Here is an 18,077-nt window from a genome sequence, read left to right as displayed (position 1 = left end):
GAAATGTTCCAATCAACCAGCCTCTCTTCTGTTTCTTTTATGGCATTTATTATTGTCTTCATAACGACCCGGGAACTTAGTTGTAAATAGAACGTTATTCGTAAGAGACCAATCCGTGTTTATGTGACATGACATATGATACGCGAACTTCTCCACGATGTACTCCTAGACATATCAATTCTTGACCTGTTTCCTTGAAATCTTTACATTAAAAATCTCATATCTTCCGTATGCATTGGAACACACTTCGCTGTTATACTATATTTACTGCCAGTATCTGTGAAGGACCAGTGTCTGTGTCAGATTTCTTACAAATGTGTCTCTTTAAATGACTGGAAACAGAATAATGCAGAGCAGTTTATTTACGGCGTTTACCGAGTATACTTCGTGTTTACGTCTATAACCATCAGAAATTTATTCCACATTTAGTTTTTTAGCCCCTTCAGTTTCACTTTTACTTCTTACTGCACAGGTTTCCTCACCCTGCTTCGTTATAGACATATCTCAAGTGAGAAACCCGTGCTGGACGTGGTTGCGCACGCTTAAATATTCCCCTGTATACGGTCATGACATCTATTCTAGCCCACGGTGCGGGCAGCCTACCTAGTTAGGCTGTATTAGCCCTATCACGCATTTTGTGCTAGCTTTCTCGCTCATGCTGACCTCTAGTATCAAATGCCTTTCAGAAGTCAAGTTAACACGACATTAAACTGAGCAGGTTTGTCTAATACGCTCTTATTTCAGTGACTGAACAAAACGAGCTGAGTTTCACAAGATCTCTGTTTCGGAATCCATTACGATTGTTTTAGAGGCTTCTAAGTCAAAACAGTAAAAAGATACTGCCTTTTATGTCACCTATTTTAATGCTCGCAAACTCACTTATCAAAACCTATAGATGAGATATCTGTCTAGTAATTACTTTCGTACGGAGCCCTAAGAGCGCGAGTACTGTTCGCACTTGGGTTCAAAAATGGTTCAAATGGCTCTGAGCACTATGCTACTTAACTTCTGAGGTCATCAGTCGCCTAGAACTTAGAAGTAATTAAATCTAACTAACCTAAGGACGTCACACATATACATGCCCTAGGAAGAACTCGAACCTGCGACCGTATCGGTCACTCGGTTCCAGACTGTAGCGCCTAGAACCACACGGACACTCCGGCCGGCTTGCACTTGGGCGCTTTTCTTTTTATTTATTCGTTCTTACGAGCTTCTGCCACAAGCATCGTCTGCCAGATTAGAAGTAGAACAAATGAGTAGCAATATTTTACTAGTATTACTACAATTCATATATAGGATAAAACGAAGACAAGCCACATAACACATGCCCGTCTGTTGTAATGCGCATATTATCATAGGCCGAAGCAGTAAAATACACAAAGTAATACGGTGCGCCCTATCTGAACGAATTTTTGACGAAATTGTTAAATGCTCGCTGACCCTTTTTCGATAGAAATATCTTTAGTTAGTTGCCCGTTCCGTCACAATATATACACCTCTAAAAGTTCTTTGCAGATATTGAGACGTGCATTTAGGTCCCACCTCCGTTATGGTGAGAGATTTCCCCCCCCCCCCCCCCCCCCTTCGTCACAGTATCTGCATATCGAATCTATGAAAACTGCGCCTAGTGAAATTTGCGCCCAGCCAGAAATCTGTGAAATCCGAGCCCTATACCTGCTCTCTTTATTCTCTTTATATCACGGTTTACTTGCTGGCAGACGGTCGTAATTAGTCTAAACTACCTGCTACCCAGACACGGTCGAATTGCAACCCGATAGGCCTATTCTACCACAGTAGCCGACTGTCTGAACAAACAGCCTTATTACCGCTCTAGTTGACATCGTGCGACTTGGGTATTTGTGTTACAATAGTTCCGATATGGAGGTCTCAACGACCATTCAGACTGACGTTCACCTAGTGGTGTAGCTAGATAGTTTGGTACATGGTGCAGACTTTTGTCACCCCTCTCCCAAGTCACATCACCTCCTCTCCCCCACCGCCCCTTCCCCCCGAAATTGACAACCTCACAATACTACAAAATACAACGTTTGTGTGTAGGACTTCATTCATGTTCGTGACTAAGTAATCAAAGTATAAAGTTAACTACCCCGCAAACAGCTTTTATGGATGAAAACGATTAAGTAAAACGGATTTAAAACAGCACACAGTTTAAATGATTATTACGGAAGTGGAACAAGTAACCGAGGATTTCCTTAGTGACAGATGACTAATACATAGCTTAGAATTTCGTCCTTCTTTTTCGGGTACAAATCTTGAAATTGCCTCATCAATATCGATATCTTTAGCTATCCCATTTTTTTATTGATTAACTGCTAAATTAGACAGTTTTGCTTGACTCACAGTGGACCCAAGATAATTCGTAATTAATCTGACTATTGAAAAAAAGAAATCCTTACATAACATATCGAGACACAAATCGTAGCGCCAAAATAATGTTGGGAACAGTTTAGGAAAAAATCTTCTTAGTAGTGAAATATGTGCAAGGGTACCGTCTTCGGGAATCTCATGATAATTTTCAGCTGACTTTTGTGCAATCGTGGAAAGTTTCGTTTCTGGATATCGAGTCAAATCTGGATCTGGAACAGCATCTGATATATGTTCCATGGTTTTGCAACGTACACTGAAGAGCGAAAAAAGCTGGTACACCCGTCTAATATCGCGTAGGGCCCCCGTAAGCACGCAGATGTGCTGCAACACGACGTGGCATGGACTCGACTAATGTCTGAAATAGTGTTGGAGGGAATTGACACCATGAATCCTGCAAGGCTGTCCATAAATGCGTAAGAGTAGAAGGTGGATATCTCTTCTGAACTGCAGGTTGGAAGGCATCCCAGATATGCTCAATAATGTTCATGTCCTGGGAGCTTGGTGGCCAGCCGAAGTGATTAAACTCAGAAGAGTGTTCCTGGAGTGACTCCGTAGCAATTCTAGACATACAAGGTGTCGCGTTGTCCAGCTCGAATTATCCAAGTCCGTCAGAAAGCACAATGGACATGAATGGATGCAGGTGATCACATAGGATGCTTACGTAGGTGTTACTTGTCAGAGTCGTATCTAGACGTATGAGGAATCCCATATCACTCCAATTGCACACGCCCCACACCATTACATAGTCTCCACCAGCTTGAAAAGTCCCCTGCTGACATACAGGGTCCATGGTTTCATGAGGTTGTCACCATACCCGTACACATCCATCCACTTGATACAATTTGAAACGAGTCTCGTCTGACCAGGCAATATGTTTCCAGTCGTCAACAGTCCAATTGCGTTGAGGGCCCAGGCGAAACCTAAAGCTTTGTGTTGTGCAGTCATCAAAGGTACACGAATAGGCCTTCGGCTCCGAAAGCCCATATCGATGATGTTTCGTTGAACGGTTCGCATTCCAACATTTGTTGATGGCCCAGCACTGAAATCTGCAGCAGTTTCTAGAAGGGTTGCACTTCTATCACGTGAACGATTCTCTCCAGTCGTCGTTGATCTCCTTCTTGCAGGATCTTTTCGAAGCCGTAGCGATGTAGGAGATTTGATGTTTTACCAGATTCCTGATATTCAAGTACTCGAGAAATGTTCGTACGGGGAAACCCCACTTCATCGATATCTCGGAGGTGTTGTGTCCCAACGCTCGTGCTCCGTCTGTAACACCACGTTCAGGCTCATTTAAATATTGATAACCTGCCATTGTAGCAGCAGTAACCGACCTAACAACTGCGCCAGACACTTGTTTCCTTGTGTAGGCGTTGCCGACCGCAGCGCCGTATTCTGCCTGTTTACGTATCTCTGTATTTGAATACGCATGCCTATACCAGTTTCTTTCGCGCTTCAGTGTATATCGATACCTTGTAGAAAGCTGTCGATGCACTCTTAACAATGAAATCCTCAGTTTGCAGCGTTCTGTACAATACGACTTGAAAGTACGAACTCGGAAACATCTAGGCAGCGTCCCTCAGTTCTTCTACCTGCCATGCAAGGTGATTCTAACGTTCAAATGTGTGTGAAATCTTATGGGACTTAACTGCTAAGGTCATCATTGCATAAGCTTACACACAACTAAACCTAAATTATCCTAAGGACAAACACACACACCCATGCCCGAGGGAGGACTCGAACCTTCGCCAGGACCAGCCGCACAGCCCACGACTGCAGCGCCTGAGACCGCTCGGCTAATCCCGCGCGGCCCAAGGTGATTAGTTGACGCTTCCTCAACCCTTTCTGGGCTCAGATTTGAGTGGGTGCAGTACACCCCAAATATTTAAAACTTCACAGCGATATTGAGACGTGTATTTGGGGTGCACCTCCTTTACGGTGGATTTAGCCACATTATCTATGTGTCTTAAATTTTACTACACATGTCGAGACGTGACTCCAGGATCCACCTCCTATATGGTGGGTGATATCCTTTTTCACTGCAGAAATTGAGAAATACTTTTAGATTCCAGGTCCTTTACGGTGGGGGCGCCCGTTTTTTTACAAGGCTGAAACGTCTGAAACTTCTCTGCAGACACTGAGACGTTCGGTTAGCTTCCACCTCCTTTACGGTGGGAGTTTGAAATGTAGCGGCTAGGCCCGCCTTGACCGTGCTGATAGGCTGGCTAAGTGAAGACGGAGCGGCGCGGCGCTGTTCCAGCGGGGCCTGACCTGCGTGTCGGAGGCGGGGCGGCCGCCAGGGGGCAAACAAAGAGCCGGCCGGCCCTCTCCGCGCTCGTTGTGGATTCAGGGCGCGGCCGGGGACCGTGTCGCTGCCGGGGCAGGGAAGGCAAAAAGGCCGCCGGTATCGACGGCAAGGGACTGCCGCAATCCCACTTGTTTGGGTGCGACCCCCACAGCCGGCACACCAAGTCCCTGATTCACGTCTCTCGAGATGGGTCCCACTTCTACTTGGTATTTTATGCGGGAAGTAAAACTTAAAGAGGTGGATTTCAGATTTCTGCATCTGCATAATTCGCAAGCCACTATACAGTGCGTAGAGGAGGGTACGTCGTAGCAGTACTATCAGTTTTCTTTCCTATTCTATTCGAGCCGGCCACTATGCCCGAGCGGTTCTAGGCGCTTCAGTCTGGAACCGCGCTGCTGCTGCGTTCGCAGGTTAGAATCCTGCCTCGGGCATGGATATGTGTGATGTCCTTAGGTTAGTTAGGTTTAAGTAGTTCTAAGTCTAGCCGACTGCTGACCTCAGATGTTGAGTGCCATGGTGCTTAGAGCCATTTGAACTATTTTTTTATTCCATTCGAGTATTGAGCAAGACAAAAAAGAAGTGTCTAAATGCCTCTGTATACTATCTAATCTGTATATCTACATCTACATGATTACTCTGCAATTCACATTTAAGTGCTTGGCAGAGGATTCATCGAACCACAATCATACTATCTCTCTACCATTCCACTCTCGAACAGCTGGCGGGAAAAACGAACACCTAAACCTTTCTGTCCGAGCTCTGATTTCTCTTATTTTATTTTGATGATCATTCCTACTTATGTAGGTTGGGCTCAACAAAATATTTCCGCATTCGGAAGAGAAAGTTGGTGACTGAAATTTCGTAAGTAGATCTCGCCGCGACGAAAAACGTCTTTGCTGTAATGACTTCCATCTCAATTCGCGTATCATATCTGCCATACTCTCTCCCCTACTACGTGATAATACAAAACGAGCTGCCCTTTTTTGCACCCTTTCGATGTCCTCCGTCAATCCCACTTGGTAAGGATCCCACACCGTGCAGCAATATTCTAACAGAGGACGAACGAGTGTAGTGTAACCTGCCTCTTTAGTGGACTTGTTGCATCTTCTAAGTGTCCTGCCAATGAAACGCATCCTTTGGCTCGCCTTCCCCACAATATTATCTATGTGGTCTTTCCAACTGAAGTTGTTCGTAATTTTAACACCCAGGTACTTAGTTGAATTGACAGCCTTGAGAATTGTACTATTTATCGAGTAATCGATTTTATCATGTCTACGCGAGATGTACACTGGTGGCAGCGTGATGGTCGCACAACGTTTTTCGATTAGAGGTACCCTAAACTTACTCAACTAGATTTCGCGAGACCTGCTTCATCTATTTTCCAAGAATTCCGATATATGTTGCCCAAACATTTCTGTCTTACTTTCAGAAAGAGAAGTGGAAAGATGAAATACACTCAGGAATTAAAATAGGATCGGCGAAAGGTCCATACCCAAAAACTGGAAAGTTGCACAGGTCACACCAGCATTCAACAAAGGCAGTAGGAGTAATCCACTAAATTACATTTCCGTATCATTAACATCGATTTGCATCAGGATTTTGGACTCTATATTGTGTTGCAACATAATGAATTACCTCGACGAGAACTGTCTACTTGTGGTATCAACGTTGGATACCACACTTGGTAGGGGTTGCAGTTATCGACCACGGTCCGTATTAGTATCGTTGGACCCGTGAATCGCGACCAGCGCCGCTCCGCGGCTCGTATCAAGTTTCTAGCGAGCTGTCCTCCACTCTTGCTCGGGACGTCAAGTACTAAAGTAGCATAGCCTTCAGCTGATAGGAATCAACCTCTAACAAGGCGCTTAGTAACGTATGGCCTAAGTGAGGCCTCAATAGCTGTTTATAATTATATGTATGCAGCCTTGAAGAACCCTTTAAACAGTTCAAATGGCTCTGAGCACTATGGGCCTTAACTTCTGAGGTCATCAGTCCCGTAGAACTAACTAACCTAAGGACATCACATACATCCGTGCCCGAGGCAGTATTCGAACCTGCGACGGTAGCGGTCGCGAGGTTCCGGACTGAAGCGCCTACAACCGCTCGACCACATCGGCTGGCTAAGAACACTTTACAACCAGTTAAGTACAATATATATTATTTTTTACCAACGACTTCTAATTATTTTAGTCGTTTCAGACCCAGACCATGCAGCCAGCACCTTATAGACGTTACTGACAAACCTGCTGTGATTTATATGTTTCTATTTAACATGGGCCACCTGTCAACATTGCCGACGATTCGTTCGTCGTCATCATAACACTACTGACACAATGTCAACAGGAATTAAGGAAACATCTTTCTTCTGAAACACAACTAGTTCCTTACATACAGCCGGTCCGGGTGGCCCAGCGGTTCTAGGCGCTACAGTCTGGAACCGTGCGACCGCTACGGTCGCAGGTTCGAATCCTGCTTCGGGCATGGATGTGTGTGATGTCCTTAGGTTAGTTAGGTTTAATTAGTTCTAAGTTCTAGGCGACTGATGACCTCAGAAGTTAAGTCGCATAGTGCTCAGAGGCATTTGAACCATTTTTTTGAATCCTGCCTCGGGCATGGATGTGTGTGATGTACTTAGGTTGGTTAGGTTTAAGTAGGTCTAAGTTCTAGGGGACTGATGACCTCAGAAGTTGAGTCCCATAGTGCTCAGAGCCGTTTTTGAACCTTACATACAAGAAGTGTTGAGTGCTATTTACAAGAGACTTCAAATTGTTTCCGTTTTACAATATTTTTAGAAGGCTTTTGACGCTGCACCTCACAAGTGGCTTGTAATCAAATTCTTTGCTTGTGGAATATCGTCTCAATTATGTGACAGGATTCCTGATTTCCTGTTAGAGAGGTTACAGTTCGCAGTGACTGAGAGAAAGTCATCGAGAAAAACATATGTGATTTCTGGCGATTCCCAAGGTAACTTCATAGGCCCTCTGCTGTTCCTTATCTTTATAAACGATTTAATAGACAACCTGAGCAGCCGTCATAGGTTGTTTGCTGATGATGCTGTCGTTCATCGTCTAGTAAAGTCATCAGAAGAACGAAATCAATTGCAAAATGTTTTAGTAAAGATAACTGAATGGTGCGAAAAATTGGCAATAGACACTAAAATATGAAAAGTGTGCGGTCATCCACATGTATGCTAAAATGAATTTGTTAAATAAACTTCGGTTACACGATGAATCAGTCAAATCTAAAAGGCCGTAAATTCATCTAAATACCTAGGAATTAATACTACGAGCAACTTAAATTGGAAAGAACACATAGAAAATGTTGTGTTGAAGGAAAGCCAAAGATTGCGTTTTATTGGCGGAACACCAAGGAAATGTAAAAACAGTTCAGCTAAGAGACAGCCTACACTACGCTTGTCCGTCCTGTTTTGGGGTACTGTGGTCTAGGATACTAACAAATAGGATTAACGAAGTAAATCGAGAACGTTCAGAGCAGACTAGCAAGTTTTGTATTATCGAGAAATGGGGAGAGGAAGTCACCGACATCGTACATCATTGATGATTTGGGGTGAACACCAAAGGCGTTCTTCATTGCGGCGGAATCATCGCACAAAATTTCAATCGGCAACTTTCTCCTCCGAATGCGGAAATACTTTGTTGACGCCGACCTATATAACACAATAAGGGAAACCAGAACTGACATGGAAAGATGTAGGTATTCGTGTTTCCGCGCGCTGTTCGACATTGGAATAATAGTGAATTATTGCGAAGGCGGTTCGGTGAACCCTCTGGCAGACACTGAAGTGTGGTTTCCAGAGTATCCATGTAGATGTAGATGTATTGTGCCATCAAATATTCTGTGCTGACGGCCAGATAATTACACAAGAAACAGAAGATAATTTACAAAGAGTAGTATACAGATTGAGTCATAATGCAGTTTGTTATTACTTAACTATATCTGCAAATAAGACAAATACAATGTCTTTAAAAGGAAAGAACCCAGTCAGATCGAAACAATAATAATTGAGACAATTTTAGAGTAAGGATCGCGCTTCACTGAGCTAGGATATGATATTAGTTCTAACTTTGACAAACAAAGTGAGAAGAAGTTTACTAAATATCAAGTTATCTGCAGAACAAATGGAGGAACTTTGGGAAGAAAAATGAAATACAAATTAAATTCTATAAAGTTATGGCTTTACTTACTTTTGTATACAGTTTTGAATCATGGGCAGTAACAAAGAAACAAAAATCACTCATACAAGCAGCAGAGATGAAGTTCGTGAGATATGTAATAGGCCGTAATAAAATGGATAAAATAAGGAATGAAACAATAAGATCAGATTTTAAAAAGTATTCAATTAATGAAAAGATTGAAGACAATAGAATGAAAAGAAAGCATCATGTTGACAGGATGACGGAAAACAAACTGTCAAGGAAAGAGAGAACTAGGTACATAATGTAAGAGAAGGATGAATGTGTGACAGATACCGGAAGAGATGATTACGACACCTACTCCTTTGAAGGAGACAATGATGTTGATGAAGATGACGATGACTCTGAGAGTGGGCTATACTGACTCCGTTAAGATCCCATTGTTACATGATCGTTTTTTCCAAACTGCTCCGAACCTTACGTAAAACCCGAAAGAAAGAGTCAAATCAAATCGGAATAAATTAATCTCCACCGAAAAATGAAACATGAATCATTACCAGTGATTGTCAATCCTTTACTGCCTAGATTACAATTTCCTTGTTTTGAATTATGCGTACATCTAAATAAGAAACGACTTTGTAAGCAGGTTGCACTTGGCTGTGAACAAGGGGACGCGCTATGGGACTATAAAACCAGTAGGGCACCAGCCCTCAGCGATAATCACAGAAGTGCTGCCTGCCATTGTGCGAAGGGCCACGCCATAGAGTCTGGATAGTGTTTTGAAGGAATGAAGCGGCCTTGGTCCAGACCGACCACAGCCACACAATGCGGAGTGTACAGTATCTCCAGGCTGTGCAGGGACAACAGAGACTGGTTTTAGCAAGCACTGTGTGGTCGGGGGATGCGTGCCTCTTTTTGGCAGACTCCTCGAAGAGCTGCTATGTGGAAAGAACTGCAGGCAGACAAAACTTTCCAAAAACGCTGTCTGTTAAGATAATATCTTAGAAAATGGAACAGGAACAGAAAGATTAGGTCTTATTTGAACATCGTGAAGGCGCTGCTACACGCTCATTTCCTGCAGTAACCAGAATGTTTAACAGGGATGAAGATTGGTTGGTAGGACACATCCTGATGCATCAAAGTATCACCAACTGAGTACTGGTGGGAAGCTTGGGGGGTAAAAATGGTAGAGGGAGACCAAGAGATGAATACAGTGAGCAGATTCAGAGGGATGTAGGTTGCAGTAGGTACTCGGAGATGAAGAGGTTTGCATGGAGAGCTGCATCAAACCAATCTTTGGGCTGAGGACTACAACAACAGTGATTGTGAACGGAAGCTAAGCGACGAAAGCAGAAATTAGTTATGGAACCTGTGACGGAAAACGAATTGAAATTGGTGATAAAAAAGTTTCCAAGAAATAGAAGCTCAGGCATTGTTGAGATCCCATATGACGTTTACAAAAAACAATGGAATGTTACAGAAGATGAATTTTTTGAAGTCACGAAAGATACGACAGAGAACAGGGAGCGACACACGGCCACAATTCCAAGAAAAATAAAACTTGTGCCGAAACATTCAACAGCGAGTATAATATCCCATTACCGTCCAATCACAGTATTACAATGAAGTCATTTGACCAGGCCGGACATGGAGCATTCCTGGTAGAAACATTTACAGTGGAATAGGGAAACAGCGACACTACGTTTTATGAGCCGTAGGAACAAACAACAAATTTCTGGCTTTCTCAGTATTGACTTAGAACATGCATCCAGTAAAGTAAGCCACGAATTCTTGAGAGAAGTGATGCGTTACTTCAGTCTCCCCCAAATCAATAACGCACACAATATTAACGGCAAATGCATGAGATTTCAATGGTACTCGTAGACCGTTTTCTGAGACAAGTACTTCCAGTGCAAAGATCTGTCAAATAAGGATGCCCTTTGTCTATGGTTTCACTTATAATATCCTTAGAGCTATTAATACATCCTCTGTACAAAAAAGGAAGTAAAACAGACCCCAACAACTATCGTGGAATCTCTTTATTGTCAATAACATACAAAATTCTGTCTAAAGCCCTACTAAACCGCGCAGAAACTCAGCTGGATTCAAAACTAGGCGAATACCAAGGTGGGTTCAGAAAAGGTCGATCTTGCGTAGAACAAATCCTTAACTTGAAAAACTCAATGAAATATTTACATAGTACTTCAAACAAAAGTTATGTCGTCACGTTTGTCGACTTTAAAAAAGCATATGACAGTATAGACCGAGAATCCCTTTTTGAAGTATTAGCAGAATTTGGACTAGATCAAAAGACAACAAACATCATAAAAGAAACACTCACGGAGACCAAATCCAAAGTAAAATTTATGGGAGAATTGAGCACAGAATTTGAAATAGACACAGGAGTACGACAAGGGGATGTACTGTGCCCAGTGCTCTTCAATTGTGCTCTTGAAAAAGTTGTTAGAGAATGTGAAAAAGCAGGTGCACCAGCACACAGACTGAGACCAAGACATAAGGGCATAGAATTACACTGTTTAGCATTTGCTGACGACATGGCACTGATCGCACAAGACATTACTGATGCACAGAAACAGCTAGAATTATTACAAGAACAGGCAGCTAAAATAGGATTACAAATTTCATTTGAAAAATCAAAATTTACGACTGACGTCAAAGATGCACCTTCTGATCTCAAAACTGGTAATAACTACATCTATCAAGTAAAAGAATTTAAATATTTAGGTGAATGGATTGCAGAAAATTGTAATGAAAAGATATCTGTTAGATCAAGACTCCAGAAAGTGGAGACGGCGTTTCAGTTAACAAAAAACATTTACAACAAAAAGAGTCTCTCGTGGAACTGCAAAATACGACACTACACAACAGTAACTCTCTACGCATCTGAGACACTAAACCTTCAACACAGAACACTAAAAGAGGAATTAGAAGTGAAAGAACGTAAGATAAGGAGGAAAATCCTAGGACCAAGACCTAAAGATGGGGTACATTATCCAAAACCGAATGCAGAAATATATAAAAATATCTCCAAAATAACAGACATAATGCGCATGAGAAGAATCCAATTCATGGGGCACTTTGAAAGAATGGACTCAAACAGGTTAACGCACAAAGTCCATACATTTTTAAAGAACAAAACTACAAGGCCGAACGGGTACAAACAGACGGAAAAAGACCTGAGAGAATTAGGGTCTCCAAATCTACATGATAGAAATGAAATCAGAAAAATCACAAACACACGGGGTTTTGAGGAAGAAGAGAGAAAAACTAACCGACATACATGGTCTACGCAACGAAAGCTAGCCCATTCGTTGTTTATGAAGGAATACTGGGCTAAAAGGAAGGCCAACAAATGTTGATTACGCGTGGTCCTAAGTGATCCATCCGCGAAGAAGAAGAAGAACATACACTCTGTAGACATTCCGAAGTCAAACGTACCGTAAACAACTTTACAGCCAATGTTTATGCAGATGACCTTACCTTAATGTGAAAAGCCATGGTTTGTCGACTTAACGGTGGCATGTGGTGCAACTATTAACACACTGTCTGAAAAAAATTGCTACACTAACACGGAGTTATGCGACATAAACGATATTTGGGAGGCGTGTTTCTACATCTGAAAGATGATGTTCATTAAAATTTCACACCAGTCGCATAAGAGTGGCGCAAATAGCGCCACTGTGAGTGTGTAATTCAGATTTACTATCAATACACGCAGTAGGACTACGAGGAATCAGGTTGCTTTCAATACCGGCTGTAACGTTTGTGAGCGTTAGTTTTCTTTGAGATTGGACAGGGTAAGATGATACCAAGAGAGCCTTCAAAGCTACAAAGACGCCATTCTCAGCCTCTCACTGAGTATCAACGAGGTCGTGCAATAGGGCTACGAGATATCAGGTTTGCTCTCAATACCCGCTGTAACGGTCGTGAGCGTATGTTACCTTTGAGATTGGACAGGGTGAGACGAATCCAAGAAAACCTTCAAAGCGACAAAGACACCGTTCTGAGCATCTCACTGACTATTAACGAGGTCGTGCAATAGGGCTACGAGAAATCAGGTTTGCTTTCAATATCCGCTGTAACGGTCGTGAGCGTATGTTACCTTTGGGACTGGACAGGGTAAAATGATGCCAAGAAAGGCTTGAAAGCGACAAAGACGTCATTTTCGGCCTCTTACTGAGTTTTAAAGAGGTCATGCAACAGGGCTACGAGAAATTAGGTTTGCTTTCAATACCCGCTGTAACGGGCATGAGCGTTAGTTACCTTTGAGATTGGACATGGTTAGATGATGCCAAGAAATCCAGCAAAGCGACAAAGACGCCATTCTTAACATCTCACTGAGTTTTAACGAGGTCATACAATAGGGCTACGAGAAACTGGATGTTCCCTCTGTGGTACTTGGCAGGAATGTACCCACTGTACGTGATTGCTGGCAGTGAAGGCCACTAGAATGTACGGCCGCAAGAAGATTGGAATTCGGGCGGCCACATGTCACTACCGAGAGGGAAGAGCTTCGTGTTTGGCGTTTAGCTCTCGCGCATCGTACTACATCTGCAGCAACAATGGGACCAGCAGTCGGAACCACAATGACCCAACGAGCGAGCTGTAACAAATCGGTTACTTCAAGGATAGCTTCGAGTCAGACGCTCCGTAGCGTGCATTGCACTGACTAAATCAGGACCATTGGTGACTTCAGTGCTCACTGGAGGGCAGGCTTGAGGTCTGTTGTGATTTCTGATAGCATCTGGTTCTGCCTCGGTGCCAATGATGGCCGCGTGCTGGTTAGAAGGAGGTCAGATGAGGGCCTGCGACCAACGAGTCTGCGTGGTAGACACAATGGACTTACACATGGTGTTACAGTCTGGGGTTCAATTTCGTATGACAGCAGAACTCTCGCGGTTACCCCACGCACGCGGACTGCGAATTAGTACGTCAGTCTTGTAATTCGACCTGTTGTGCTGCCACTTATGTACAGCATTCCAGGATGTGTTTTCCAACAGGATAGCGCTTGCCTACATATAGGACTTCCATGGACGACAACTCAGCGTCATCCACAATCGGCACTAACCGTCTTTATATTGGCCGACCGAGTGCAACTGGTATGGAAATCCATCCCACAAATTGACATACGGCACCTGTACAACACAAAGAATGCAAGTTGTTTGCTTCTATTCAATATTCTGGCGGTTAAACCCGTTTTTAATCTACCAGAATTTCCCATTTGCAATGGCTTATCTTGCGCTTACATTAACCTGTGATCTTGCTATGTTAATCACTTAAATATGATACCTAGGCAAGTGCATTCCCAAAATTTCAATATCCTACCTTTATTAGTTTTTGGTGCTGCATTTCTTTTCCGTCGTTGTATCAGAAATAGCAAACTCCTCTGTTTAACGAATCACGTACACCACGGAACTCATCCCTTTGACATTTGTGACGAAATAAAAATACTAGTACAAGGCATTCGAATTAGAAAAGAATAGATAAGTGCTCCCCCTCCCCCCCCCCCCCTTCCCCGTGAACCATGGACCTTGCCGTTGGTGCGGAGGCTTGTGTGCCTCAGCGATACAGATAGCCGTACCGTAGGTGCAACCACAACGGAGGGGTATCTGTTGAGAGGCCAGACAAACGCGTGGTTCCTGAAGAGGGGCAGCAGCCATTTCAGTAGATGCAGGCGCAACAGTCTGGATGATTGACTGATCCGGCCTTGTAACATTATCCAAAACGGCCTTGCTGTGCTGGTACTGCGAACGGCTGAAAGCAAGGGGAAACTACGGCAGTAATTTTTCCCTAGGGCATGCAGCTTTACTGTATGGTTAAATGATGATGGCGTCCTCTTGGGTAAAATATTCCGGAGGTAAAATAGTCCCCCGTCGGATCTCCGGGCGGGGACTACTCAAGAGAACGTCGTCATCAGGAGAAAGAAAACTGACATTCTACGGATCGGAGCGTGGAATGTCAGATCCCTTAATCGGGCAGGTAGGTTAGAAAATTTAAAAAGGGAAATGGATAGGTTAAAGTTAGATATAATGGGAATTAGTAAAGTTCGGTAGCAGGAGGAACAAGACTTTTGGTCAGGCGAATACAGGATTATAAATACAAAATCAAATAGGGCTAACGCAGGAGTAGGTTTAATAATGAATAAAAAAAATAGGAGTGTGGATAAGCTACTACGAACAGCATAGTGAACGCATTATTGTGGCCAAGATAGACACGAATATCACGCCTACTATAGTAGTACAAGTTTATATGCCAACTAGCTCTGCAGATAACGAAGAAATAGTGAAGGGAGATGAAAATTTAATAGTCATGGGTGACTGGAATTCGGTAGTAGGAAAAGGGAGAGAAGGAAACATAGTAGGTGAATATGGACTGGGGCTAAGAAATGAAAGAGAAAGCGGCCTGGTAGAATTTTGCACAGAGCACAACTTAATCATAGCTAACACTTGGTTCAAGAGTCATAAAAGAAGGCTGTATACATGGAAGAAGCCTGGAGATACTGACAGGTTTCAGATAGATTATATAGTAGTAAGACAGAGATTTAGGAACCAGATTTTAAATTTTAGGACGTTTCCAGGGGCAGATATGGACTCTGACCACGATCTATTGGTTATGAGCTGTAGACTAAAACTGAAGAACCTGCAAAAAGGTAGGAATTTAAGGAGATGGGACCTGGATAAACTGACTAAACCAGAGGTTGTATAGAGTTTCAGGGAGAGCATAAGGGAACAATTGACAGGAATGGGGGAAAGAAATACAGTAGAAGAAGAATGGGTAGCTCTCAGGGATGAAGTAGTGAAGGCAGCAGAGGATCGAGTAGGTAAAAAGACGAGGGCTAGTAGAAAGCCTTGGGTAACAGAAGAAATATTGAATTTAATTGATGAAAGGAGAAAATATAAAAATACAGTAAATGAAGCAGGCAAAAAGGAATACAAACGTCTCAAAAATGAGATCGACAGGAAGTGCAAAATGGCTAAGCAGGGATGGCTAGAGGACAAATTTATAGGATGTAGAGGCTTATCTCACTAGGGGTAAGATAGATACAGCCTACAGGAAAATTAAAGAGACCTTTGGAGAAATGAGAACCACATATATGAATATCAAGAGTTCAGATGGAAACCCAGTTCTAAGCAAAGAAGGGAAAGCAGAAAGGTGGAAGGAGTAGATAGAGGGTCTATAAAGGGTCGATGTACTTGATTACAATATCATGGAAATAGGACAGGATGTAGATGAAGATGAAATGGGAGATGCGATACTGCGTGAAGAGTTTGACAGAGCACTGAAAGACCTGAGTCGAAACAAGGCCCCGAGAGCAGACAACATTCCATTAGAACTACTGACAGCCTTGGGAGAGCCAGTCCTGACAAAACTCCACCATCTGGTGAGCAAGATGTGTGAGACAGGTGAAATACCCTCAGACTTCAAGAAGAATATAATAATTCCAATCCCAAAGAAAGCAGGTGTTGACAGATGTGAAAATTACCGAACAATCAGTTTAATAAGCCACAGCTGCAAAATACTAACGCGAATTCTTTACAGGCGAATGGAAAAACTGATAGAAGCCGAAGTCGGGGAAGATCAGTTTGGATTCCGTAGAAATATTGGAACACGTGAGGCAATACTGACCCTACGACGTATCTTAGAAGCTAGATTAAGGAAAGGCAAACCTACGTTTCTAGCATTTGTAGACTTAGAGAAAGCTTTTGACAATGTTGACTGGAACACTCTCTTTCTAATTCTAAAGGCGGCAGGGGTAAAATACAGGGAGCGAAAGGCTATTTACGATTTGTACAGAAACCAGATGGCAGTTATAAGAGTCGAGGGGCATGAAAGGGAAGCAGTGGTTGGGAAGGGAGTGAGACAGGGTTGTAGCCTTTCCCCGATGTTATTCAATCTGTATACTGAGCAAGCAGTGAAGGAAACAAAAGAAAAATTCGGAGTAGTTATTAAAATCCATGGAGAAGAAATAATAACTTTGAGGTTTGCCAATGATATTGTAATTCTGTCAGAGACAGCAAAGGAGTTGGAAGAGCAGTTGAACGGAATGGATAGTGTCTTGAAGGGAGGATATAAGATGAACATCAACAAAAGCAAAACGAGGATAATGGAACGTAGTCGAATTAAGTCGGGTGATGCTGAGGGAATTAGAATAGGAAATGAAACACTTAAAGTAGTAAAGGAGTTTTGCTATTTGGGGAGCAAAATAACTGATGATGGTCGAAGTAGAGAGGATATAAAATGTAGACTGGCAATGGCAAGGAAAGCGTTTCTGAAGAGGAGAAATTTGTTAATATCGAGTGTAGATTTAAGTGTCAGGAAGTCGTTTCTGAAAGTATTTGTATGGAGTGTAGCCATGTATGGATTTGAAACATGAACGATAAATAGTTTGGACAAGAAGAGAATAGAAGCTTTCGAAATGTGGTGCTACAGAAGAATTCTGAAGGTTAGATAGGTAGATCACATAACTAATGAGGAGGTACTGAATAGGATTGGGGAGACGAGAAGTTTGTGGTACAACTTTACTAGAAGAAGGGATCGGTTGGTAGGACATGTTCTGAGGCATCAAGGGATCACCAATTTAGTATTGGAGGGCAGCGTGGAGGGTAAAAATCATAGAGGGAGACCAAGAGATGAATATACTAAGCAGATTCAGAAGGATGTAGGTTGCAGTAGGTACTGGGAGATGAAGAATCTTGCGCAGGATAGAGTAGCATGGAGAGCTGCATCAAGCCAGTCTCAGGACTGAAGACCACAACAACAACAACAGATAAGTGCTTGAGCGAGAACAAAAAAGACATTGTGCATACAATAATAGGAGCCATGTTACGCTTCCAGTAAAAAAATAAAGCATAAAATGTCATATGAAATGCGTTAACGCCTATGCACTATCCAAAACATGATACAACTCACAGGTAGTTCCAAAGAAAACTGAATATATTTACATAATAGAAACATATGGAAAGGGATGCTCTTTCACCTGGCGAGAGATCAGTTGTCACTCCCAGTGAAGAACGGGGGGCTTCACCTGGTAGACTTCGAATACAGTTCAAGAGCACGCATTGCTTAAAACATTCACTTACATGCCCTGTGGATAGATCGAAGCTCTGCAAGGAAGCATGGGGCACGTCTTGAGAAGCTGAGCTACGTCGGCCATTACCGTGGGATATTTGCTTCCATTTAATATGTCCAGCAGGTTGTAGAGAAAATGC

Source organism: Schistocerca piceifrons, chromosome 1 (genome assembly GCF_021461385.2).
Source record: "Schistocerca piceifrons isolate TAMUIC-IGC-003096 chromosome 1, iqSchPice1.1, whole genome shotgun sequence".
Classification (NCBI taxonomy): domain Eukaryota; kingdom Metazoa; phylum Arthropoda; class Insecta; order Orthoptera; family Acrididae; genus Schistocerca; species Schistocerca piceifrons.
Note: the sequence above shows the minus strand (reverse complement) of the source record.